The 26,449-nt window shown below is 45.0% G+C and overlaps 1 protein-coding gene across 1 annotated transcript in view; it reads right to left on the bottom strand.

Annotated features, from left to right (window-relative positions):
- RAI2 (retinoic acid induced 2) overlaps window positions 1-21,281 on the bottom strand; it is a 44,729-nt gene extending 23,448 nt beyond the window's left edge. Inside the window, exon 1 of the mRNA XM_059839833.1 lies at window positions 21,142-21,281. The gene's annotated coding sequence lies outside the window, so the exon portion shown is untranslated. The remainder of the gene's footprint in view (window positions 1-21,141) is intronic.
- Window positions 21,282-26,449: the final 5,168 nt, after the last annotated feature.

The raw sequence follows: 26,449 nt of genomic DNA, 5'->3' as shown, positions 1-26,449 counted from the left end.
CACAAGGAACAACTACTGGCACTTATCAGCAGAGGCATCTCTGAGAAGGAGTGACTTCAGGACACAGTGTCCTTCCCCAGTCCCTTGAACCCTTGAGACAATTTACAATGCTGTCACTCGTACATATTCCCTCCTCATCTACACAGTTCTTGTCTCTAACATTCTGCTTTCTAAACAAAAGTCCATAAGAGTTCTCCAAAGACCTTGATGATAAGCCCTTTTATTGATATTCCAGTTCACTTTTCAAAATATTTGCAGATTATAGGATAAATGATGTTTGCTTTTATCCCCATTTCAGGAGATAACGGTTGGGTAACTTACGATATCCAGATGAAAATTTATTGGTTAGCACTGGGGAAAGCAAATCCTTCCCAAAATTAGCCTTTGACCCAGTTAGTCTTCCATAAACAAGCAATGATTTAAAAAATCCTGGTCAGATAAGATGTTTGCAGCCCTAGCATCAACTTGCATAAATGTTACAAGGTGTAAACATAACAAAGCTACATCAGCCATAATTTACAGCCCCAAGACTGAGGATGAAAAACTATGGAAAACTTCCCTAATGAAATGTCAAAGCCAACTAGCTTCACTACAGCTAATCCACAAATCTTGATGACAGCGCAGATTACCCAGCCTGCTAAACTGACAAGTGCCCAGGGAAGCTCATCTCCCAGGGATTACACCTCCATTTCTGTTTGCCTTCTTCTGAGTTATGTGGAAGAGCCCCAGAGGAAACAAGTTTCAGCTCGTCTATTTCCTTCTGAGGGCTTTCAGTACACTACCCAGTCTTAAAGCATCAAGCAACAACAGTACATATACACAGACAGAGACAGGAGTCCCAAATATTGACATTACTGTGCAATAGGCCAGTCACCCACAGATGCCAGGCAGAAAGCTGCTGACAGATGCTGCACCATAAACCTCCCAAGAACCTTCAGGTTTGGCAACAATATCCTCTGTTCCCCATTCACATTGCCCTGATGCTTGGATCTAAATAGTGCCCAATATGAGAGATTTATTTTTTTCTCACACTGGCTATCTATAGAAAACCCTTTTTTGTAAGTCTCTGTTGTGCAGCTTCTGAATGTCAGGCCCAGAAAATCAAAACATTTTATTGTAATTTCATATTGTTTACTTTTGCGAGGCAGGATCTTGGCAAAGACAACTGTTTCCTCCAGGGACAAGCAGGATGGGGCTGGGAGGAGGGGAGGACAGACGGATGGAAGGAAGCATTTTAATGCAGACTTCCTCACTGTCTGCTCTAATGGGGACCTGGCTGAAATACAAAGGAAGAGGTAAGTAAGAAGACCTTGGCCACAAATGTAGAGATGCCAGAGAATGGGTGTGAGGATGCCCCAGGACCAGCCTACAGAGGCAGTGACAGCAGATCAGGGAAGCAGCGCGACACCACTGCCAGCCCCAGCCCACCCACCACTGCCCCTCAGCAGGGTTGGGAGGCTCCTGGGGTCCCCATGGCAGGCACAGTCCAAAGGGCTGTGGCCAAGAAAGAGCAGGGAAGGACAACCTTGCCCAGGCTGCTCCCACTGTGCTCCCACACATCCCAGCAAAGCCAGCGTGACCCTGGTATCCACAGATACTCCTGGCTCCTTGCTCAGACCCTCCTCCTCCCGATGCAGCCCCAAACTGTGGGCAAGTTTCCCTCCAGGAAAGATGTACCCAAGTACATATTTCTCCATGAGGATCCTCCCACTATTCCAGGATGGAGAAGAGGAGGAGGCTCCTTACACCCTTTTGCCTAGGGACACTGGAAAGCACCAGTGATTCCACCACATCTATGTTTCACTGTGTGTTTCCAGGGAGATTTGACACACAACATTCAAAGGTTTGGGTAAGCAATATTTAGGTTGATGAGAGGTCATTTAAGTGTTTTATGTTTGGGGAACAAGGCATTTGAGACATGCCACATTATGTGAGTCTCCTGCTGAAGTGATTGTCCTCTAAGAAACCTGCAGGAGATGTGGATGGTGCCAAGGCAGCAGTATAGTTGAAAGCAGTTTTATTGACTTTGTGCTGTCCCCAGCTGTCCAACTGAGAGACCTAGACCACCTCATCTTCTTTAATCCTGGATTCTTTGGGCTGCTCCACAAGAGACAAAGTCCCAGGACACATGGAAGGAGCATGATGCCTGGAAGTCATGACTCACCCTGACCCCAGGACCACCCGTGGTTGCAGGCAGACTGGCAGACTCAGGTGACAGCTCCCTGCCCCTGCTGGGTGCCTGGCAAAACTCAGCAGAGTCGAACTGCCAGCTCTCCTCTTGGCATTACAAATCTCCCTGTCCTTCAGCATCGCCTCTCTCGCCTCCTGAAGCTTTGTTTTGGTAGAAAGCAGTTCACAAAGACCTTTACACAAACTCACCCAACGACAACTGCCTTACTACGTAAAATGATTCACTGGTGTTTAAAAATCCCACAAACAGGAGCCCTCACTGACTTTATGACCGACTTCCCACGAAGGCACTGAGGCCAGCAATGGCTAATGCTCCATCTGGCATCGACTCCCTGTGAATATCTCTCAGCAATAACAACTGATAGCAGAGCTCAGAGCCTACACATCATCCTCCTGTTTGTACATAAATTCCCTTTAAAAGGATTTCAGCATCCTCACACTGCTTCTTCCCAAGCGTTCAGGCTCTTAAAGCCAAGTCAGCCAGACAGAATGGTGCCACGCAACTCCAAACAATGCAGGACAATTTTTTATTACAATACACGGCACAATTCTTTCTAAAAGCACTGCCAGTAATATGCAGTGTGTAAAAATACACATTCATAAGAAAGAGGTTAGATACTAATTCCTGCAGCTTAATTTCTTCTTGAGAGCACCAGCCCATTTTTCAATTAAGGCAGGATAATATTATTAATCATAAAAAATTGCTGATGTGTAAAATTGTTTCCTTTCTGGCTAGCATTGGCTGAGGGACATCAGACATGACACCTCTGAATTAGTCTAACTGTATCATCCTTTTTGGTGAGGATTCATGCTGCTCCCAGCCTCAGCCATGGGGAAAGGCATATCCCTCGGGGAACATACAGACCAACATCTCCACTGCATCAGGCGCAGGCCGGTAGCAAGGAACCTATGGATTTAGATTCTCATGGAAGATACAGCACTGTAAACCATGAGGCACAACAGCTGGCATCAACGGGCAGCTCCATGCCAAGAGGGTGCTTCAATGGTCTCTGCTGCCTGAGCATTTCCAGGGCACCATGTTTCAACACCCCCTGAAGAGAAAGAGGTTTCTGTCCGCTCCTTCAATTTTCTGTGCTGAATTTTGTATTATGGGACTTTCTGGTGAAGTCATCAGTGCTTTCTGTTTAATGTTTTTTCTCCTTTCCTCTGCTGCTGAATGGGTTTGCCTAATTCTGACCAAAATAACTGCACACGTTGCCTTCAGATGGGGCTACCAAGAGCAGAATGGAGGAAAGAGAATTTAAGAAACAACCCAAACTCTATAAAATAGTAACCTGTGAATAACAAAATCTCTCTTTGCTATGCAGTCAGCAAGGGAGACTGCTGGACTGTGACTTGGCAGGATGCAAGAAGATGCTGCAGAGGTGAGGATATGCCAGCATCCTGCAGAAGGATTGCAGCTCCCTGCAAAGGCACACCCTGGTACCTGGCCCCTCACCCTGCTGAACTGGGGGCCTCTCAGATCAGCCTGCTGTGACTGCTCCACTTCACCAAGGCCAGATTATTTCAGTAGACAGGAGGGGATGGGCACATGCCCTGGTCGTGCTCCTGTAGCAGCCAGCATGACCTCTAGGAGCCCTCCACAGGACACAGAAGCACCCAAGTGATGAGCAGGGCTGTCCCCTGCTGGGACAGGCTTCTTTGTGCTGGTGCTTGCCGTGTACTCCAGGGGCACAGATCCAGACGAAACGCCTTCTTTCCAGTCATGTGTCCAACCCTTTTTCCATCTAGGGGCAGTTTCCCTTCCACACATCACAAAGTCATATATCCCCTGACTTCTGTTGAGACTTTGCATCCCCCTGCTCACAGGACCTCCCAGGAGCAGCTCATGGCAATAATCTCCTTGGCAGCTCAACCCTTTGCCCATTGCCTGGAGAACAACAGGCAACACTCCCAACTGGCAACACTCCCAACTTGCGTGCCCCTGCCATTCATCTCTTCCCTCCCCATCTTGTTTCCCCCTCTTCTGGAAACTGCAGCCTCTCTATTTTTTCCCCTATAGTGACCTATCTTCTCCCAGCAGCAGAATTCCCCTCCTGTTTTTCCCACACACGATCAACTCCATGATACTATGCCAGTTATCTGCAGCCTTTAGTATGTCTTTAGTTTTCTGACATCACCAAATAGTTTCTTATCTGCGTCTGGTATTATTTATACACACATATATATAAAAGGCCATCTTCCACCATCTTATCGACTGCTGACTGAGAATAAATCATGCAAGGAGAACAGGCCAGACTTTGGGACCACCTTGGGGAATACCCCACCCCACAATTGTTGCCTCTTGGCAAACCCAAGCAAGAAGCGCACATTCACTCTGAAGTCTGAGGAGGCAAATCATATATACAGAAATGGTGACTTTCAGCCAAAAAACCTCCTTTCTGACAAGAGCCATTGCTATTCATGTGACTAGGCTCAAATAAGAGTGAGAACTGGAAAAAACTGCAGGATGGAGTCTGCGTGTGCCTCCTGGCTGAGATGTTCAGCTGTACTTTTCCTTGTGAAAGGAAAACTACCCCTGCACCATAAAAGCAATAAACAAAGTGGGATTACTGGTCAGCAGCTCAATGGATACTACTTCCAACAGCCCTGCACTAAGTAAGTACTTACTAGTAAGTAAGTACTTATAGTACTTATAGTCAGTACTTAGTTAGTAAGTACTCAGTGACAGTAATTGTTATAAGCAACCAAAGCACCAGAGAGAGATTTCCATGGTATCTCTACCCATAGATACATAAAATACCAGTTTGTACAAATCCAAAGTATGTGAGGTTAAAGCTAATGGGTAAGCTTTGTTGAGCATCTCAAAAATCAAATTAACTGCAATCAAATTCATGGCACAACTCAGGGTTCATTTCATTACTATCAGAAAATTCAATCTCTGAAATCTTACAATATTAAGCTAAAGAAATGATCTTTCTGGTAAAGTTCTCTCTTTTGTCATTTCAAGGTGAAAAAAAACTGGCACGCCTGGGGAAGGTGCGGGTGATGATTCCCAGTAGATACTACTGAAAGCCTGGCAAACATTTAATCAACTACTGTTACATAAAAGAAAGGAGAAAAACCCCAAACATCCTTTCAAACACACACTCAAAGACATGTTGTGTTACAAATTCTACCTCTTGCATCTATTTCTACATCATGCCTTTTCCTGCACAAATGCATATATAAGTATAAACACACATGCATATGTAGGCATATACATATTTAAATTCAAAATACAAATCCATTAGGGAGCTAGTTAAATCTGCTCATTTACTAATAACTAATCATATCTCTGTGCTGTACTGCAGGTGGGAAAAGTCAGAAGTTCACTGCACTAAATTCAGGCATTTCCCTTTTTAAATGAAGCTGCATTTTTGGTTTATTTCACAATATGTACTCTTTAACCTCACTGCAAGACCTAGCAGTAGAATACTCACTGCAATTTCAGACTCCTTTTTTATCCCTCCTCTTCAAGGTTTCCAACTAGGTTTCTCTGCGGGAGTCAAGTGCAGTTTTAATAAGGCAGATGAGGCAGGGCTTCTCAACTGCTTTTGATAGAGGTGAGGTGGTCAGCTCTTTATTGACTTTCTGCAGTACTGCAGCTACAGACTGCACAGACAGTTTTGCTTTATGAGCATGCACCAGGCAGGAGGAAATTGGCCTGGAAATTTCCAGCCAGCACTGTTTGATGCACTGCTTGAAAAGCTGCACAATGTGCATATAAAGGAAACTAAGGACAGCCTTTTCCCTTGTTGTTGTTGTTGTTGTTGCTAAACCATCAGGCTGCAGTTGCTACACATACCTAGGAAAGCCTGCTCAGGAGCCATTTTAAGAACTAATATGTCTCAGGAAAAGGAAAGAAAACAACGCTGATTATTTTGTGCACATTAGAGAGTGCTGCATATCAGAGATCCTTTTATAAACACTTGGGAAAATCACATGGGAGGTAATAACCCGCTAAATTATTTTACTGTCCTTTTCTTGTGCAGGCAGCCACAGCACATCCACAGTGTATGCAGTGCACAGCTGCACTGATATACACACATCCTCACAAGGGGATGTGGAAAAAAAGGAAGCAATCACAGGCTGGTATCATGTACTATTAAGGTTTTATTGGTACCAGCATGGAGCAACTGCATCACTAATTAATGGATGCACACAGGCTACACACATCCTTCCAGTCAAGTGGCAATAAACCCAGGTAGCCTTTTCCACCCTCATACATAGATTACTTGAGCTATTTACCCCACTCCTTGTTTTTCTGGACTGCACATTCCCCTCTTCCCTCACCATCCCACATCTACACCAGCAAGGCACATCCTTGAATTCTGCTCTGACACAGGGGAGATGAACATCCATGGCCCCATTCATGAGCTTCCCACACGGTGCCACTCTGGACCAAGTCTGTAACATCAGACAGGGCTCAAACTATGCAGACAGGAGGTTTGGAACCCGCTCCCAGAGATGTGTCCACAGATGCTGACACAAAAATAACCATTAAAATCAGGCCTGACATCTCTTTGTGCCTCTTTTACTCCCTGTCCCAGAGGAGCACAGCAATGGTGAGTGGATCAAAGACAGCAAGAAAATTCAGACACTTTGGTGATGGCAGCCCTACAAAAGCCAGAACAGACTCCAGTCCCTACAAAAATGTACCCACAGAGGGCTGCACACCTCAGCTCACACCCAGCTGCAGCAGCAGCAGCTGCAGCATCCTCTGCCAAGGACTGGCTGAGGGAGCCAGGTCCCACCTCCAGCTGAAGCACCACACCTGAGCAGCCAGCACTGCTGCAAGGTACACAGCAGAGTTTCACTTCTTTCAGCTAATTGCAAAGCTCTTAGGAATTCTGAAAATAAAGCTATTCCCACACATGGATTCAAAAACCTTACAGCTACAGTGCTCCTATCAGAGGATATACCTGTACTGCAAGCAAGGCTTAACGATGTGCTTAAATTCTACTGGCTTCAGGGGACATAAGGATTCACTTAACTTTCATCATACCAGCCATTTGTTTTACAGTACCTGGATAATATGTCTTGCCTTTTCATGTACAGCACTGAGCTCCTTCCACAGTAGGGTATTACTTCTTACACATAAATGGAAGAGCAGGTAGAAATTGAGGCATTTTTAGCTAGCTACCTGAAAACCATGGACAATGACAGGCAAATGATTTTGCTGCATGCTGCAATGCTCTCTGAGTGCTCCTGAATTTTCACCTGTGAGATAAGCATCAGTGAACAGCTACAACATAGTCCTTAAAGAAGGGTAACAAAAGGACAGTAACCTATAGCAAAGAACATTTCCATACTGCGTTCAGCATTTTATTTTTAAAAATGCAGCTACAGAGAACAGATATCCTGTGAAATAACAGATGTTACAATCTCACCACACATACACCGCTATAATTCAGATGACCGTGCTGAATTAGAAAGCTAAGCATAAGATAAATGTCCACTTTCTCTCCTCAATGCCTGTCTCAAGCAGGGAAAGGTTGTGCTAGTGTTTAGTTATCTGTTATCTATTTCCTGCCAGTTCCCCATCTGCAGTTCTCCAAAGTGTATTCTTACAGCACTTCAGCTAGTTTTTCCAAATCAGATGCTGCTGATTTGTGAATCTTATGAATTTTCTTTGCTGACAGGGATTAGATACTGCTTCACTTTAACCCCCCAAACTGGCAGAAGCTGGAGACTGGCCTGGACCTGCTGCCAGTTTGTGCTCAGGCTCTACTCCCAATAGGCAAAAGATGCTCAGGGCTTCTGGACAGTCATATGCAATACATTGATTTAATCAAAATTACATGCCAGTCTCACTCTTAAAAGCAAAACTCAAACAGTCAAACAATTATATATTGCTTTAATTATTAAGATCTTAAGATCTTTTCTTTAATTCTTAAGATCTTAAGATCTGCATGTGTTCAAAATACTCTAAGAGAAGAAACAGACTGGCACTGTCTTTTGGTCTTTTGCTGGTGGCAAAGCAGATTATTCCTATCATGTTCTGCAGGGGTGCTGTCAAATGCTGTTTCAGGCTATGGGCCAAAACCTACCCCCAGCCCATGTGCTCAGTTCCCACTGGCATCAATGACATCTCCACCACGGACTGACAGTAGTAAAGGGGCAGAGATGTGCTGGCTGCTCAAACAGCATGATCTATGTGCTGAATAATTCATTTTAAACTGTTGCACAGATGTCAAAATGTTATTGCTGATTTCTAGCCAGCAGAATGGGCGTTTTTTCTCCTGATATGAGTGTCACTGCCTGTAATGCCAGAGAAGATTTGGGGGATGTCTCAGCCAGACAGCAAAGCCCATACATGGCATGCCTATGAACATATAATTAAAATGATCACTTAAGGCCACCTTTCACTCTCCTTATTAGGATTCTCCTGCAGATGCACTCACCCATTGCCTTCAAGAAGTTTCAAAAATGCAGCTCAAAACATGGCATGGTTACATATGTTTGAGGGTACTCTCCAACAATCACTTCAGCCCTTTGGATTTTTGCTGAAGTCCCATGGAAAAAACTCAGAGTACAAACAACTTAAGAGTCACGGATGAGTTTGGAAAACAAAGTAAATCCAGACAAACAAAAAGTAACCCCTGCCTCTGTAAAGGGGAACAAATAATTGTATCCTACAGAGTTTGCCAGCCTAGCCATGGAGAGAACTCTACTGTATAAGCCAAAGATCCTCTCCAAAATCAAGGAAGAGAAAAGGAGTTTTTCTGTGTTTCTCCTTTCACTAAACCTGGAGCGGTCAGTATGTCAGCACTCTGACATTTTCCAGGCACTGGCTTCCCCAGCCAGGTGGGCACAGCTGCTGATGGCCAGTAGCCACCTCCAGAGTGAGCTGGGAGTCCTGTCTGCAGGTGGGCTGGGGTGGCTGGGGGTGACAGGAGAAGTGGAAGGGAAATGGGAGAGAGCCAACAGAGTCATGGGTTTTGAACTGAGGTCAGAGACCAGGAATCTCTCACACACACCAAACAAGCACATGTACCCCACATCAGCCCAGGAGCATCACTACTAGGGATGCATCAGCTAAAAAGTGGGATTTTTCATGCTCCTAGATGGGCTTCTTCATGTCTGCTGGTCTGTGTGGAAACAGACCTCGGCTTAATGAGGTCTAATTTGTTTCAAATCCACAGGTCTCTTTTTAATAATTAACAATCCCCATCACTCAGCAAAGTCATTCCTTACCCCTGACTACATGCTATTAGGAATGAAATTTACTGTGAAATACTGTTAAAAGGTGGAAAGCAAGTGACATAATTCATGTTTTAATTAAAAAAATATATATATCACATGAAGCCAGAGCTATAGAAGGAATAATAACTGAATAAGCCTAAAAAACCCCCACTCCAACCCAACACCTACTCTTCCCTATTACCCACTTTATTCTTGTCATGCTATTTGAGTTCTTCTAATTGACTTCTCTTACTGGATGCTCTATGCCCAAGCCATATTTCAGTTTTTCACTCTGCGATTCCAGGAACTAGAGAACGTGTCGGCATCATTACCATGAGCATTACACACCCTCACACACGAGGGTCCAGGAGCTACAATTAACACATTAAGAAATAATAACTGCCAAGGGAGCAACAGAAGATAAACAGCATGGAGCTGATGTAGCAAGAATTCTTCTTGGGAAAGGGCTGTCTCTTGGGTAACGGGCAAGGGAGAGGAACTGAAGCTCTATGCAGCACTGCCCATTTACCAGAGAAAACCCCAAAAGCTGAGCTGTTCACACATTAATTTCTTGAAATTTAATTCCACTAAAGGTATTGCTGGATTTTATTGCTGGATTTAAACTAGATTTAGAAGGAATCTGAAGGCTCCTGTTCGCAAAGAAATAATAATCATGTCCTGTTCCAAAGTTTAAAATTGGTATATGTTTTCTGGTATTTGAAAACCTGCCCTGAAGTGCTGTGGGTTTGTCATTTTCTTGTTCTTTTTCAGTAGAAGTGAGAAATACTTATTTCTTTTACCTATACATTAAGATATATTTATTAAAAAAACCAACAAAAAAACCTTTTTCCTACTTGTCAATATCTATTTTTATGATTGTTTGGGGTTTTTTTTGTTTGGCTAGTTTGTTTGGGTTTTTTTAAAAATATATTTAAATAACTGAGCTATTTTCCCAATTTTCTAAAGGGTTTTTAATGAAAAAAAATTTAGAAACCAGAGTCTTTTATTTAAATCTTCCACTCTGTTTTGTGTGAGTAGTCCTGCAGACCCTCCACAACAAAAGCCTGCAAGAGCATGCCAACCATTTGGATACCTTTGTATCTTCACCACTGCAACCAGCAGAAATCATGGAGCACGCTGCTCCCTTTGGGCATCAGTCTCGGCTTTAGCTGCTGCTTTCAGGTGGACCAGCCAAAGGCCTTAATACTTTTCAGTGAGACGAGCAGCCGAAGGAACATGATGGCACAGGCGAGGTTTATGAAATGCTTTGTCTCGCATCTCTCCCACCTTGGGGCTGCACAGTCACAGAAAACCCAACAAAAATATTGCCATTAAAATAACAGCCTTTTCTACATTCACCCAAATGCCTGTGCAGGAGAAGGCAGGCAGAAGAGGCACAGACACACAGGGTAGGATTAGCAGCTCTGCTCAAACCCACCTTCTGGGAGAGAAGGGCGTGCTGCCTGTGACCCATGTGGGGCTCGGGCGCTGGGTTCCTGTGACAGGCGCCATCCCCCCGCTGCCCCTGCGCACGGCTCATCAGCCAGCTCAGACATCTCAGCAAATCACATGGCACTTTGTAAAAACATAATTGTTTTTATTTTCCAATTTTCCGTGTTTTGTGTAGAGTGCTGCTGTGTTCAAGCGAAGTGAATAAAAGCATAAACAGCAAGCACCATCTGGAGAACATTCTTCCAGCACGCTGAGAAATAGCAGCCGCCTGTGCGCTACCTGCTATAAATAAATGTCATTAAAAAATGTCCAAAAAATTGTTTGTTCCTATTTGATGGATCTGTAGTCAGATAAAATCTTCCTTAACCCTGTCTTCAGGTACCCAACAACTTCAGAGAAAAAAACTCCAAGCAGATGTAGATATTTGTCTCTCTTTATGTTATTATGGGTATTACTAACAGAATAGCAACCCTACACATTATTCTAGTAACACAACAGAGGCTGCAACTTAAGCGTAACACGTGAACAAAGCACCGAAAATCCAAATGCTTTGAAAACTGTACCAGGTTCACAATAGGGAGATATCTCTCAGCCCACTAGCAAGAGAACAGGCAAAATTATTCATTCTCCAAACTGATAGTGTATCAGTCTGAATGGAAAAAAAATACCAAAAAGTCCATAATTTATTTTCAGTCTACACAAAGCCACATCTCCCTCTCTGCTGACAAAATACAGACCAAGCTGGCTGTGGTGCTGTGATGAGGCTCTGCAAAGGGTCAGAGTTTGCTGTGTTTGTTTAATCACTGCAATTAGAGCTATGCAAATAATGGAATTGTTTGCTATAGTGTGGCAAGGCTGGGGTAAAAAAAATAAAAAGAAATATTTGGGTTGAATGATTTAAAAACAATTTTAGTAAAATGAAAAAATTAAACTGTCTAGTCTGTTCTGCTCAGATTCAACTCAGAATCCATTCAGTTTGAAATGAAAAATACATTTTCACACTGGAACAAAGCATATGAGCAACTGTCATTTTTCCTTCTTTTTTTTTTTTTTTTTTTTTTTGTCAGACAAACATTTTCAGCACCCAGGAAGGGATGCTTAGGAGAGCTTGCTGCTTCTTGGGGAGGGAGGAGAAGATTTGCCTATCCCTTATCCCAGCCTTGGACACACCTCATGCTGTTGTACAGGGGCAGGGCTGAGTGCTGCATCTTTCTCCCTCGAGGAAGCTGCTGCCAGCCTTTCTCTTCCCCCATGCCCTGCTCTGGGCTGCTGCCGTGCCCAGGGAGCCCAAGGGCGGCAGGTAGATGTGGGTATGGGAACAGCAGCACTGCCTTTTCTTGGTTCCACACAGCTCAGCCACAGCTGGCACTGGATGGGTGACTCTTCCCAGAGCCACACAGCCCTCGTGGCCCACGCGAGGTTGGGGTGTGCTCTGGGACATGGCATGGGGCTGAGTGTCTGGAGGCTGACACAGGATGCAATCTGAAGCCTCCCTGATGAGCCACTAGCCACCAGGAGGAAGAAGGATTTGGAGAAATTTTAGTGGTTTTCTCCCTTGTTTTACACCCTCTTAGTATTGGCAGATGTCACAAAGTGAGAGGGGCGAATCTGTCTTGTTCAACAGCATCCACAAAAACAAGTTTGGTCCCTTTCACCAGAGCGTGGCTGAGATTCCTGAGGCACAGGGCATATCACCAGCACAGCCACCCACCATCATGTAAGGGCAGGAGTGGAAGTGGTGGACACGAGCAGATCCAGTCCTTCCCTCGAGCTGTGGCACTTTGTCCAAATCCAGAGTTGCCGAACACTGGTGTGGTTGCAGAGCAGCTCTGCTAAAGCCTTGCTTTTGGTTGGGACTGGCCACCATTCCCACTGGAAGCAAAGGCATCATTCCCACCATACTTTATCCTCTGCTTTCATTGGGACTCAATGTGCAGGGAACTGCATGAACAGGGATGAGGGTCCAGGTCCTTCCCTGATGAAATCGTCATCTCAAACATGGAAAGGGCAGGAAATGACAATGTGGTTAGAGCTCTCATTAGCCATGTTTTCCTAATATTTATATTTTAGCTACTTTTATTTACAGAGTCCACTCACACTAGTTAAATTATGTACTTTGCAAAAGAATACAAAGGCTGTCTGGAAGTGAATACACTGGACTACCGATTTTTTTAGGATTATAATGATGACTATCATGATTAACCAGCCTTGATGAATAAGATTTTGTCAGGCCAGGTGTGGAGGGAAGGCAGGTGGTGGGAACACGGCTGTCTGTCCATGCAAGCACGCATGCATGCGTGCGTGTGTATGGGGGGGAGGGCTGTTCTTTGTTTTGTTTTTGCCTTTGGTCAAATTCAAACAATGTGCAGTAACAAGAAGTAAATGTCATTTTCCTCCCATCCATCTTAATTTGGCATCCATTTTAAAGCTTACCTTTGACCTTTTAAAATGTTAATACACTTAAGCAGATATAAAAAACACAAAGCTCCTAGAAAAATTAATCACACCCATATCATGATGCTGGTCCAAAAATGTAACATCAGTAATTTTCCTATTTAAAGAAACATTTGTCCAGTGCAGATGCAGTAACTATGCTACAATTACCTATTATTTCCTTTTCAAACAAATAACCACATTAAATGCTACAGTAAAACCCTTTCAGCATAACCAGCACAACCTACAATGAATCTGTTTTGTTGAGTAACTGCCTAGAATCACAGAAAGGGTCCTGAAATGGACCTTGAGAAGTGTCCTAACCCATCCCTCAGCCCCAGGCAAGGCCAGCTAAATCTAAACCATTCTTGACAGGAAACCTTATTTAGATTTCCTTTAAGTAGCAGCCTTAACTAGAACTGGGGAAAATTGCAAAATTCAAAATATATAATATATATACATATGTGAAAATAATTTATATGTATTATGTATGTATAAGAAAATACAAAGAGACAACCCTGATCTAAATGATCCTCTGACCACTTCATACCCTCTAACCAAAGAGTCCAAAACAGGAAACTCTAATAAAAACACCTCCTTCCTTTTTAAAAATAAAAGGCTACTCAACCGAGAACCTCAGCTCCTTGGAAATGCAGGGGCATCTCTTCTCAAGAAAATCAGAATTATCAGGTCCCAAAATATTTGGGTCTTTATGCTGCAGAGCAAAGAGCTCTTTAGTTCCACCAAAAAGCAAACACAAAGTATGAGTGTTGACCAGCCTTTCCAGTAACGAAGTGAGTCTAAGATGTCTGTAGCCTGTTTGTGATCAAGGGCACCCACCTTGTCTCCTGACCTAATCATTTCTGGTGGGAGGCTGCACTAGGTCCCTCCAGGACAGTCACTGCACAGCTCTGAGGTCACATGCTGTGAATGTGGGGATCCACATTATGCTGCTTCCACTTTCCTGTCTGCAGCACTCACAGCATCCAAATTGATGGCTACCCCCATCAATTTAATACCCCCCTTTAGAGGACAGAAAGCCGTGGTGACAGTCAAAATGCATCCTAAAAGAAGTGATGATTTCATTGCTAAACACAGCTGTTACACAAGCATCTAAAAAAATCAGTTAGAGACCTAAACATCAAATCCAGACCAAAGGCAGATGCATTTCCTTGGTGAGCAGGGAAGTAAATTCCTTGCATCTGTTTTCTTCCACCTACCAACATTACTTTGGTTGTAGCGCAACTGGAGCGTGCTCAAGCAGTTTTCTGCAAAATGAACACAAGCTTAGGCACAAGGGTGAGGGGAGATGTGAGGTACTGAGCTTGGCACCACCAGTCCTGTGAGAGAAGACAGCCTTTGATGTATCCTGCACACACAATGCAGCAGAGCTCTAACCCAGAGCCCAGTTTCTTCTGTCACAGAAGGTTTGTGAATCCACCCTAAGCATACACGGCTTCTCCAGCCATGAAAAGGCAAGAGGTAACTCCATCCATCCCCCAGGGACCAGAGATGAATTACAAGAATGTCACACAAGAACAGAAAGGCTCTTCTGTGTGCTCCTTCTTTTAGGATCTGCTTATATGTTCCTACTTCCTTCTGGCCTCCCCTCAGCATCCCACAGCCTGCAGAGCAAGCTCTGGCTATGTCAGAAATCCTCTTCCCCCACCTTTCTGCAGGGCAGACCTCCTGGCTGAGAGCTGCCTCAGACCTCCAGCCCCATCACCAAGGCTGGAGATGAAGGCATCTATTATTCAGACAGTGATGCCTGACTTCTTGGTTAAGAAAATCCTGATTAAAAAACAATGTGTTGCCCTTCCTGTTTGCTTTGCAGTGGCCTTGTGTAGATCCAGCTCTACAGCAAGTGATCCATCACCAACAACAGAAAGATGTGTATCACACAAACACAAAAATACTTCACATTTCACTTTATTTTCTATGTCTTCCATTCTCACTGCCCATCTATTCCAATGTTCCTCATTATCTTTTCTTTAACCTAATTATTATAGATATATATGGAACACCTAATACTTTTCTTTTAACCAAGGACCATTTCATGCAATACTACCACATAAGCTTCAAAGACCATCAAATTTTAAAGAAAATAAACAAAATGCATTTACATTTCTCACTTTGTCACTCCCAGCCCTTTATTTCTTGATTTTTTTTTTTGCTTACATGCCACAGAATGTACATGTGTCGTTGTCACGCTGTTTGTGAATAGTTTATTCACCATATTCTGATAATCACAGATTAGAACTTCAGTAATTCTCATCTAGTTAATTAGTTTATTCACTAGGCACAGATTAATAACTGATGAGCTACAAGAAGTTGCTATTGTCTGAGTCAGTCACCAAGTAACTAACTTGGCCATTCAGGCAGGGAGAAGTTTTCTTTTCTGAAAGGTGACAAGTAGCTATGTAATGACTTCTATTATTTTCTCAATAAACTCAGAGAAAATAGGACACTGCAGCTAGAAAAACACAGAAAGAGAAATTAGCTGCTACTGTCATTAAGGATTCAGAGACTGATAAAGAACAGTTGGTGCAATGCAGCTGGAGAGGCTTTTCAGAGTAAAGTGATTATTCTCTGGCCATTAACAAATTATTTTTTCCTGGACTGAAAGACCTGCACTCCTCCAAATAACCTGGCTTTGCTATGAGGAGCACACTGACTGCCAGGGCAGGCAAGAGCCATTGCCCTCTTGGCCCTCCTGGTGGCCACTACACTTCCACCTCTTTGTTTTCATGCCACAGGAAAAGCACAGAATAATTAAAAGGCTGAAGCACATGCAGACATTGGAAGGCAGACTGGTTTTCAAAATTAGCCTGGCCAAATGAATTTGGAGCTGCACCCGGAATGTTCAGGGACCTGCCCTTTGCAGCCCCACTGAAGCTTAGTGAGGAGTCACAGCAAACTTCCCTCACCTCTCTGGTCATTCAGAGCTCACCCCCAGTCATCAGCTCAAAGATAACACAAAGGTAAGACATTTGGGGACACAGTCAGTCAGTCCTGAGGCTTGTTCTGACATCGCTGTGCCTGCCATGGGGGAGGTGGGGGAAACCCAAAAAGTCAACAGCTGCTCTCTAGCCACTCTAAAGGGAGTGGGAGAGTACAGGGACCTTGAAGATGCTAAGTTGAAGGACACCTTTTTTTCTGAAGAGCATGGAGGAAACAGAAGACCTACCCCAGACTCTCTGTTTAATTCTTGAGAACATTTAGCCCTCTGATATCTTTGAGAAGCATTTCCAACAACTACATGCGCAAACTGAGATCAGTGATGAATGGTGTCCCTCTCAGGTCCATACTGGGACTGGCATCCTTTAATAACTTCATCAATGGCACAAGCAGTGGGATCAAGGGCACCCTCCACTCTTGTGAGATCCCACCTGGAATACTGCATCCAGCTCTGGGGTCCTCAGCACAGGAAAGACATGGACTTATTGGAGCAGTCCAGAGGAGGGCCACGAAGATGATCAGAGGGCTGGAGCACCTCTCCTACGAGGACAGCTGGGACTGTTAATCCTGGAGAAGAGAAATCTCCAGGAAAACCTTACAGCATCTTCCAATACCTAACAAGGACTGACAGGACAGACTACAGGCACAGATGTTTTAGCAGGGCCTGCTGCAATAGGACAAGGGGTAATGGTTTTAAACTAGGGTATATTTAAACTGGACATAAGAAAGATTTTTTTACTGGGTGAGTGGGGAGACACTGCAACTTGCCCAGAGAGGTGGCAAATGCCTGGAAACATTCCAAGTCCGGCTGGACAGAGCTCTGAGCAACGTAATCTAGTTGAAGATGTCCCTGCTTACTGTGGGGGGATTGGACTAGATGACCTGTAGGTCCCTTCTAATCCAACTATTCTATGATTCTATTAATTAGGAAATACAAAAGGATGCTGGACACAGGTCCTACTCAGAGGGATGCAGTCACTAACACTCAAAGTCAGCAATTGACTGTGGAGCTGCAGCTTACATAAGGGTCCCCATGACACCCAGCCACCCACAGGACTGGCAAAATCCTGCAGCTGTGACTCTGTAAACTCACCTCATCCATGTTACAGCACTGCTCTGTACACCAAAGGACAGCACGGCTAGAACTGGGTGGGGGTGGGAAAAAAGGAAAGCCAGAACGAACAAGCTACATTAAATCACCCAGCAGAGCAGCTCCTCCACAGAGTGGCCTATTTACAGAGTAGCTCAGTGCCCTGGGAGGGATGGGCAATATTGCAAACCCAGGAAAGGAAATTCCCTAGGAGATCTGAGACAGGCTAACAAAGATCCACGCAGCCTAGGACCTCTCATACAGCCATCTCTTTTTTGAAATCTAGAGTCTGCTGGGAGGATTTAGGCCTACAGCTTTGAACATAAGATAAGGAAAACTTTTTCATCCTGAAAACAGACTGTGAAACTCAAGCAATGCTGGGAAGTGTTTCACTGTATTGTTATTCTGTAGATGCTGTTTCTGGAGGCAGAACCCAGCACAGCCTGATCTCAAAACAAAGCCATCCGTGGCTAGCGCCTCACATCACCAACCATCTCCTTCCTCTTGAAATAAAATAAAATAAAAGCAAGTACCCCCATAAATCATTCATCCATCCCAGTTTCATAACAAGAATATTTGTCAGCTCCCATTTTACGTCCCTTTCTCTGGCTGCCTGCTCTACAAAGCCACCATTTCAGCTGCCTGTGCATACAAGACCAGCAAGCACACAGCACCACAACAGCTCCCACACTCCCATTCTCCTGCCTGCAAAGGATAGCCACCTCTCTTCCACAAACCCTCACCTGCACTGCCATGGATTTTTCAGAGGATTTTCAAAAATATCTTTTTTTTTTTTAAATCAGTAGCTCTGGGGCACCCATCAGAGGTACTTCAGCTACCGTAACAATCACATGATTTATGTAAAAGTAATTGAGGTTAAACTATCTGCCACATCAAACTCTTCACATTTGGCCCCATCTTTAGGACCTAGAAACATCTGAAATAAATAAAGCTGTGTGTCATTTAACAGGGTCTGGGCTTAATTAGGATCATTCTGGATTTTATGGGAAAAGCTTTGTCCTGGCAGCTTTACATAGCTAGTCTATCACTTGTAAGGTTATCTGCCTTTTTTTTCCCTTTAGTACCTACATCAAAATACTTTTCCACACAGCTTTTCCTCTTTTTTTTTTTCCATCCTCCAACCAGCTGGATGACAACCACTCCTTATCTTTGGCTGTCTTCCATGCTAAAATAAGAATGCCGTTGTTAGGCCCAGGGAGCTGCACCCTTCCACCTCCGTTCCCTCCCGCAGCACGCAGCCGGCTGCACAGGAATGCCCCAGCTTCCATTTGCTGGTCATTTTTCTCTGACATTGTTGCAATTTACCCTTTAGCTATAATTTCTATTTCTAAATCACACCAGGCCTCTCGTGCCACGTGTTTTGTAGCCTCAAGTGACAGCCTGTGTCCTGAAGAGCTGGTGATCCTCAGCCCATCTCCAGCGGCACTGCCTCCCTGGCTCGCCGACACGAGGGCGAGCACGCAGCCAAACACAGCTCGAAGGACGCCGGGCGATTCCATCAGCAGCAGGGAACGACTGGATTAGAAGAGGGGTGGGATTAGAGATTGATGAGTTGCTGTGAGGCTGCTACGTCTGTATGACTGGCTCCAGCAGCAGTATTTGAATGTCAAACTGTATCCCCTCGGAGCAGAGAGGTACCACCTACGTTGGGTTTTAGACTGCTGGGTGCAAGGCAGCTGGTGGAAAGTAAGGGGCTTGAGTTGGGGTCTGAACACACAGCCCTGTACAGATGAGACCTTGGCAGGTCAGGCAGAGATGAGGAGAGAGGGAAACATAGAATGATTTGCCCACAGCTACACCGGCAGCTTGAGTCAGAGGCAGAAACGGGAGCCAGATTTTTAAAAAAAAATTAGATCCTCATGCAGGAGAAGAGCCAGCAGCCTTTGTTACATCTAAATGCATTTTTCCCCTGTAATTCATACTGCTGTAGGCTCTGCACAGTGAAGTCAAGCATCCTGAAGTTGTAGGGTGCTCAGTGTGACCTGCTGATTGCACATGCCAAGCCTTCTACATGACCAGCTCCATTCTCCAGTCCATGTTGCAAAAGCTTAACACTTGCTTTTTTTTTTGGTAGGAAGTGACCAGGACCCTGCAAAACCCATCACTGAGGTGATTTCCAGCCTGACCCAGATAGCTCTGGCTGCTGGATCACCTCCAGAATTTAGTGTATACACAGGAACTCAGCAGCACTCTCCAGTCAACTCAAAGAGTTATTCTCTCTTCAAATTTAGCTTCAGTCATCTCTGAAGGTGAAAGAGACTCCAGCTTCCCCTATTGGAGCTCCTCACAGAAATATTATAAAATTAATCAAATATGCCAAGGACAAAATACTGAGGATGCATTAATTGATCAGGTTGCTCTTGCAGAGTGGTGCAGGAAGCCACCCTGCCTATCAGCAGCCTCCTCTGCTAGTTACTGTAGTTACATCTGATTAACCGGGGCCACTCACGGCGTCATGAAATGGAAGGAAAGGCTTTTCAAATTTACATATTAAAAAAACAAACGGAGGTGTGCTGATTTCTGTCCTATGGAGTGTTTCAGACATAACATTAGCAATCAGCAGCGTATTTGTGAGGAAATTTTTACTTTGAATGCTAAGCCGATTTGCTAATGATAAATGACATGAAAGGTTACTTAGAAAACGAAAAACATTTTCTCATCAAGTTTAAACGGAAAATACCTGAAGAATTAATGGGCAACCAGATACTCTTGCCTCTTTAACAACACACCCTCATTAGACAATATATATACTTTGAATCCCGCATTTGAATAATCTTTCTTTCTAAAAAATAATTCTGATGGAGAACGTGTAAGAAAACTACCGTCAAGAGCGGTAAACGAACCAAAGCCGCACCAATCTCTCAAAAAAGAGGTGTGTTGGGGGTGAAATGAGAGAAGGAGAATAACTGCCCTGCAACTCCTGCCCAGGGAGCTTGCACCCTGCCGCATCCCCCCGGAGGGATGCAGAACTTCTGGAGCACGACACTTCACCCTGGCATTCACCGCCACGTACGCCCGGACCGCTGCGACGCCGGCGCAGATGACCCACGCCCCGCGACAGCCTCATCCAGAAAAAGCCATTAAGGGAGCCGCAGGTGACAGTCCATCCGCCTGGCAGACTTCGCCAGGAAGCCGGGCGACAGCGGGAGGAATTTCTGCCCCAACTTCGGAAGGGTAAATTCTCCTCCTGCTTCTCGCCTGTGACCGGCTTCGCGAGGGACCCCAAATCATCCCATTACCGCCCATCTTGAAATCCATCCTGCACGTTCCTAATCTCCTTTCCCCGGAGCGCGGACCGGGCGCCGATCGCCGCCGCGGCCGCGCCGTGCGTGCTCTGCCGCCCGTGGGGCAGGAGCCGCGGGGGGCGACGCGGGGCTCCTCCCCGCGCACCCACGGCCGTGATTTTGGAGAAGTTGCGCAGGCAGAAGGAGGAGAAGGAGGAGGAAGGGCGGGGGTGGGGTGGGTGGCTCTGCTCTTGCGGTCACGGTCTCGCCCCGTCCCTTTCCCCGCCGCGGTCCCTCCGCGCCCCCCCCACCGCCGCAGCCCCACTGCCGGGACAACCCGCACAAAGCCGCCGCCGCCACCACCGGGATCTCGCTGCGCCCGCTCGGCGCCACCAGAAACAATAGTCACGGGCCGAAGCGGGGACCGCGGGGCCGCCGCCCTCCCCACGGTACGGCAGCGCCCGGCCGCCGGTGGGAAGAAGGCTCGGGGGGGGTGGGATTCCAGCAAAACGCCGCCGCCCGGCCAACCTGTCACCGCTCCACCCGCCCCGGGCTGTCGGTGAGCATCCGCTCCGCGGCACCTACCTCCGGTGGAGGGTGCGGCAGCCCCTAGCTGGGCTCCATGGGGCCGCAGCCGCCGCCCGCTCTGTCAAGCGCGGCCGCCGCCGCCGGGGACGCGCCGCCCTGCCCTGCCCGGTACCGCGTCCCGCTCCCCCCGCGCCGGGCGGGCCGGGGCGGGGCGAGCGCCGGGGGCGGGCCCGCCCAACCTGCACCACGCCCGCCAGCGCCGCCCCCCGCCCGCCCGCGCTGCGGGCCGTGGGCAGCGCCGGGGTCCCGCGGAGCCGCGCCGCCAGCAGAGCGGAGCCCCGGGAGGATGCTGCCGCAGGCAGCGTCATCCTCCTTCATAAATCTCTTGGGTTTTTGCTCCCTGCTTGCTTGAAGTTTTGACCTTGTCTCCTCTGCGTTTATCTCGGATTGACCACGATTCTTACTTCCTGTTTTTCTTTATTCCCCCTCCACCTCTTTGCCCTTTTTAATTCCTCCTCTCGCCCGCCCCCCCCCCCCCCGTCTTTTCCATCCTCGCTTTCCCTTGTGCGCGTTTTCCCATCAGACTCTGAATATCCCAAGCCTCTTGACCTCAGTCTCTGGGCTTTAAAACGGTTTTGTCAAGGGCAAAAGAGTTTTTTGTAGGTTTCAAATCTCTATTAAGTGGCGCCAGCAGCTTATTGGAAGGTGCGGTGCATTAAACTAAATCCATGGCTAGTATTACATAATATGCCCTCGAATGTACATAAAAGATAATTGTAATTCCATCTGGATTTCTGTTGATATTAACAAACCGCTCAAGGTTTCCTCTTGCGGTTTAATGGGCTTTTCAAAACCTTTGACTGGTGCTGGATCAATCAGATTATGATTTAAGAAAGGGTAAAGCACACACACTCATGACATCCTAGGAATTAGTGAAAGAAAAAAAAAAACAACTTTGTAGGTCATCTGCCTAATTCATCTTCCAAAAGAGAGTAGGAATGTCCCCCATACAATAATTTATGGGCATTTGTCTAGTTTTCTTTCAAATGCTCCAAATATGTGGCTTCCTCATTGCCCATAGGAATTTAGGTCAAGCTGCCTGAGGGGGAATTTTGTAGCATCTTGGGATTTAAAATCCACTACTGGTATTCCAAGGTGGTTTGTTTGGGTTTTTTTTTCCCCAGACAGCACAACTGTACAGTTGCAGTTGGTCATTTATTTCTTGCCTATCATCATGGAAGGATTTTGGCCATCACTTTCCCTAGGATGAAAGCCCAGGGACATGCACAGCTGAGAAAATGTCAGCTTCATGCTCAGTGTGGCCAAAAGAGTGACTCAAATGTCAGGACTTGTTAGGAGAGCAATGAAGAGGAAAAGATTTTACACTGGAAAATGTGTGCTGGACCTGTGCTCTCAATACTGCTGGAATTCCAGTCTCACCTTCTCAAAAAGGACATAGCAGAGCTGTAAAAGATTCGGAGGAGGCCAGCAGTGATAATCCATGGCTTGAAAGGGTTTTCTAGTTAGGTACAAGCATACTGGCAAGAGGCACCAGAGGGGAGATGTGACAGAGGTTCCTCAAATCTTGGGCATCGTGGAGAGGGTGGGCAGGGACTGGTGGCCCTGGCTTCCAGCACAAAAGGGAGAGACCATTAACAGATCACCTGACTGTACAGAGGTGATTCTTCATGCAAACACAGTTGTGGAGCCCTTCGCCATCTGACCGCAGGCAGTTGATGTCATTTTGAGGGGAAAAATGAATGAATGGACAGGAGAGAGATCCACAGAGAGCAACCAGATCACAACTTGCTCAGAAAGGTGCCTCCATGACAAATGGCTCATGGCTGGGCTTGCTCTGTTTTTGCCCTTTCCCCTTGGTGTATGTTGATAGTCACTGCTCATCTGCCAGCAGTGAATACACCTCTCAGATTTAATGTCACACCTGTGTTAGTTTTGTGCTGCCCACAGCTTTCCTAATGCCCTTACTGCATAGATTTGAGTAGTAAAAGGGATGAGTAGCTTTCAGTGGCAGAATGTCACTGCTGAACCAACGTATGGCATATCATGGAAGTTGGAATCATCAAAATACACTGAAAAAAACATCATTATGCATTGAGTCACTGAAGAGTGAGAGTACTGGTTGCAAAGAAGTTTCTGTCACTCTTCTAAAATGTGACAGAAATAATCAAATCTAGCTGTGGCCTGGGGACAGTGACCTTAATTTAAAATCAATCAAAAATCCCTCTCTCACTGGCAGCTGATTGTCCTGTGTGCTTTCAGACTGATGCCCTCACAGGCCTGCCATTGTCAGTGCTGTTATACAAGTGGGTAAGGATTGTGTTGTTTCCTTGTCTTCCCTCTTCCTCCATGTCTTTGAAGCTGAGATAGTGTGGTCTCAAACTTCTCCATATTTCTGGCAGAGGAATTTTTTCTGTGCATTAATTTATAAATTTGTACATGTATGCCTCAGTATGGCTGCTTTATCTATGCAGCTTTCTCCAGAAGTCTGCTAGTTCAATATTGTATCTTGGTACAAAAATCTAGCTCTGGTGAGGTGGGTTGCCATACAGGAGGCAAACTACAGCAAGAATGAAAATGAAAGAGCCCAAATTATGTATGTGAATGACCTTGGTCAAGTGACTCATAGTCATAGTCTTTTATGGCACTGATCCCCCTAGGCTGTTTTCACACTGTTTGTGCAGGATCATGTATTCAGGTGGATCAGGATACTCACCATTTGCCTGTGATGCTGCTCCACCTCCACCTAAATCTAGCACAAATTCACGTATGCGGCGCTCCTCAGCTCCCATATAAACTGGGTTGGGTGTCTCAGGTAACTCTGTAGAGAGGATCTGCATGAACCTGGTGTATTGTCTGTGCTGATAAACATGGCATCTTTCCTTTTGCCAAGCATGTCAAGCAATCAGCAGTGCCATTCATCTCAGCCTATCACTTGATCACTCTTTGATCCCAGGATAGTACTATACAGTAGCAAAATTAATACTGCCAGGTGTGATTACTAACACAGCAATCCAGGATGCATTGGAAGCTTTAAATTCTGCATAAGCAGCCACGCTGCAAATGCTGGGTGGGGAGAACTGACAGACGAGTGCACACACACTGTCTGTTGGGAGCATTCAGAGCACAGCAAGAGCACTCATTGCACCTAAAATGGGGGTTCTGAGCTGATGCAAGATTCATAGTGACAGAAGTAATTTTCAGGTTTTCCTCTAATAATATATAGGCAGTAGTAAGCCTGTGGCAAGTCCAAATTGAGTACTGAGCAGCTTTTAAATTGTTTAAGGCATTATCTATTATAAGGAAGTTTATAAAGCTCCATCTCCATTATTTGAGTTTTCACAAGGTCATAATCCACTTGACCCTCGTGGTTTATTTCATCACTATTGTCCCTCAGAGGAATTATAACCTTTACCATTACCACTCACTAAATATATCACGAGGTTTTAGTGATATTGTCATAAATCACCAAGCTCAGCTTTGTTGCTTGTAATGTGACCATAGTACATGCTGGTTTTGATGCAGTGATTGTCAGCCTGATCTAGTTGTAGTTCTTTAATTATTTTATAATGGGAGGACCAACATGGTAGCAGATATGAATGTGTATTTGACTTTCTTTAACATTTAAAAATTGTCATTTTCTAAGGTGGTCTGAACTTCCAGTGCGGGCTTTTTAGGCAAAGTTTCTGCAATCAAACATGGAAAATACAAACTCAAGGATATTAAAATCAAGCACAGTGACTTCAAGAACAGCATTCTCACAACAGTTTCTCTTTTCAATTAAATGTGTGAGCATTCATTAGAAATCATATGTAATTTGATCATCCTGAAAGCATTTAGCGAGAAGAACAAAGGTATCACACATAGGCAAAGTTCATTCCTATATGGGTTTTTAAAAGGATAAGCTATAGGGAAGCTAAAGATAACTGAGAATTTTGGATAACAGTAATGCATATAACTATGCTTCTTTTTACATTTCAATCTGTTTTCTAGCAGAAAATTGGTCCCATGTCAGCCCCCCAAAAGTCTTAAAGACACTTTGCCATAGCAAAGATGTGCTACTGAAGCCAATCTTCAGTTGCACTTAAAGATCAGCTTGCATCAGAAGAAGCTGGCCTCAAAACTGTTTTGACAAGACATACCTTGTTAAGCAGTAATTGGGATCCAGTCAAGCTGCTTCTGACTCCAAGAAGGATTAACCATTACTATAAATCAGGCTTACTTGCTGGGACTTCTGGGATCCAAAACTTCTTTACAGCAGCACCTGCAGAAGTTTATCTGTCTGACAGGATATTGTGGGGCAGGTCTGGGCATACAATACCCTTTCTGGTGATGTATGGCAGAACTCCTTGAACCAAAAATCTCTCATCTGATGAAACTGTGGAAATCTGTCTTTGGGGAGGAGGAGGAGGAGGAGGAGGAGGAGGAGGAATTATCTGTCTTTATTCTTAGACCCTTCCACTGTGGCAAATGGAAGAATAGGGGTGCACTTCAGCATATACCCCCCGCCACCAACCCACAGGCCAGTGTGGTTGTCTACAGTGTATTAATTCACATCTGAGTTAGTCACTCTTCAACCTTTATGGTCAGCCAGGAGAAATAAGCACTTTTAGGATGCAATTCATTTGACCTTTCTTAGACATGTACTTTAGGAAGAGATAAATCACTCTCCCAAGTGTCAGTGTTTCCCTGTTGACCACAAAAGGACCAGAGAGTGATTAGTTTAGAGGCAGGTGTCCATATTGCAGGCTGTCTACAGGCAATTAGGCAAATCCCAGACAGATTTTTCTATAATGCTGCTCTTAAATTCTTTCACAAAGATTTTTATTTGTATATCACAAGTATATAAAAGGACGTATTTTCTCCTTATTTTACACATATTTATTTTTGAAAAGTGTTACGTTAGCAGAGCCTGCATGCTGTATTGGAGTTGATTGTGTTGGTGCTCTGTTCAGAATTGTTTTCAGCTACCTACTGAGAAATTGGCAATTTTTGCACTATTTCACCCTGTGAGTTTCACCAAATATTTGTCTGATTTAATGTAAAGGTGGGGAAAAGGCACATTTTACACCAAGGGAATGTGTACAGCATTAGAAATACCTCCCATTACTGTATGTGACTAGAAAGCAAAGATGAATACGTGCACTTTTTAAAAAATTTGATCACAAGGCAAGATTTTAAATGCTATTAGTAATGAAAATCCACAGCAGTAAGAGTCACTGTACTGCCAATAAGCCCACTGAGCCCGTGTACAGTACATTGCAGAAAAGGCCCAAGGCTCAGATGTCTATCTCCATGTTCTTGTATTCCCAACAAGCAGTGAATAATGCATTAGTTTTGCTTCAAG

This window comes from Haemorhous mexicanus, chromosome 2 (assembly GCF_027477595.1).
Source record: "Haemorhous mexicanus isolate bHaeMex1 chromosome 2, bHaeMex1.pri, whole genome shotgun sequence".
Taxonomy (NCBI): domain Eukaryota; kingdom Metazoa; phylum Chordata; class Aves; order Passeriformes; family Fringillidae; genus Haemorhous; species Haemorhous mexicanus.
Note: the sequence above shows the minus strand (reverse complement) of the source record. Positions and strands in the feature narration are given on the sequence as shown.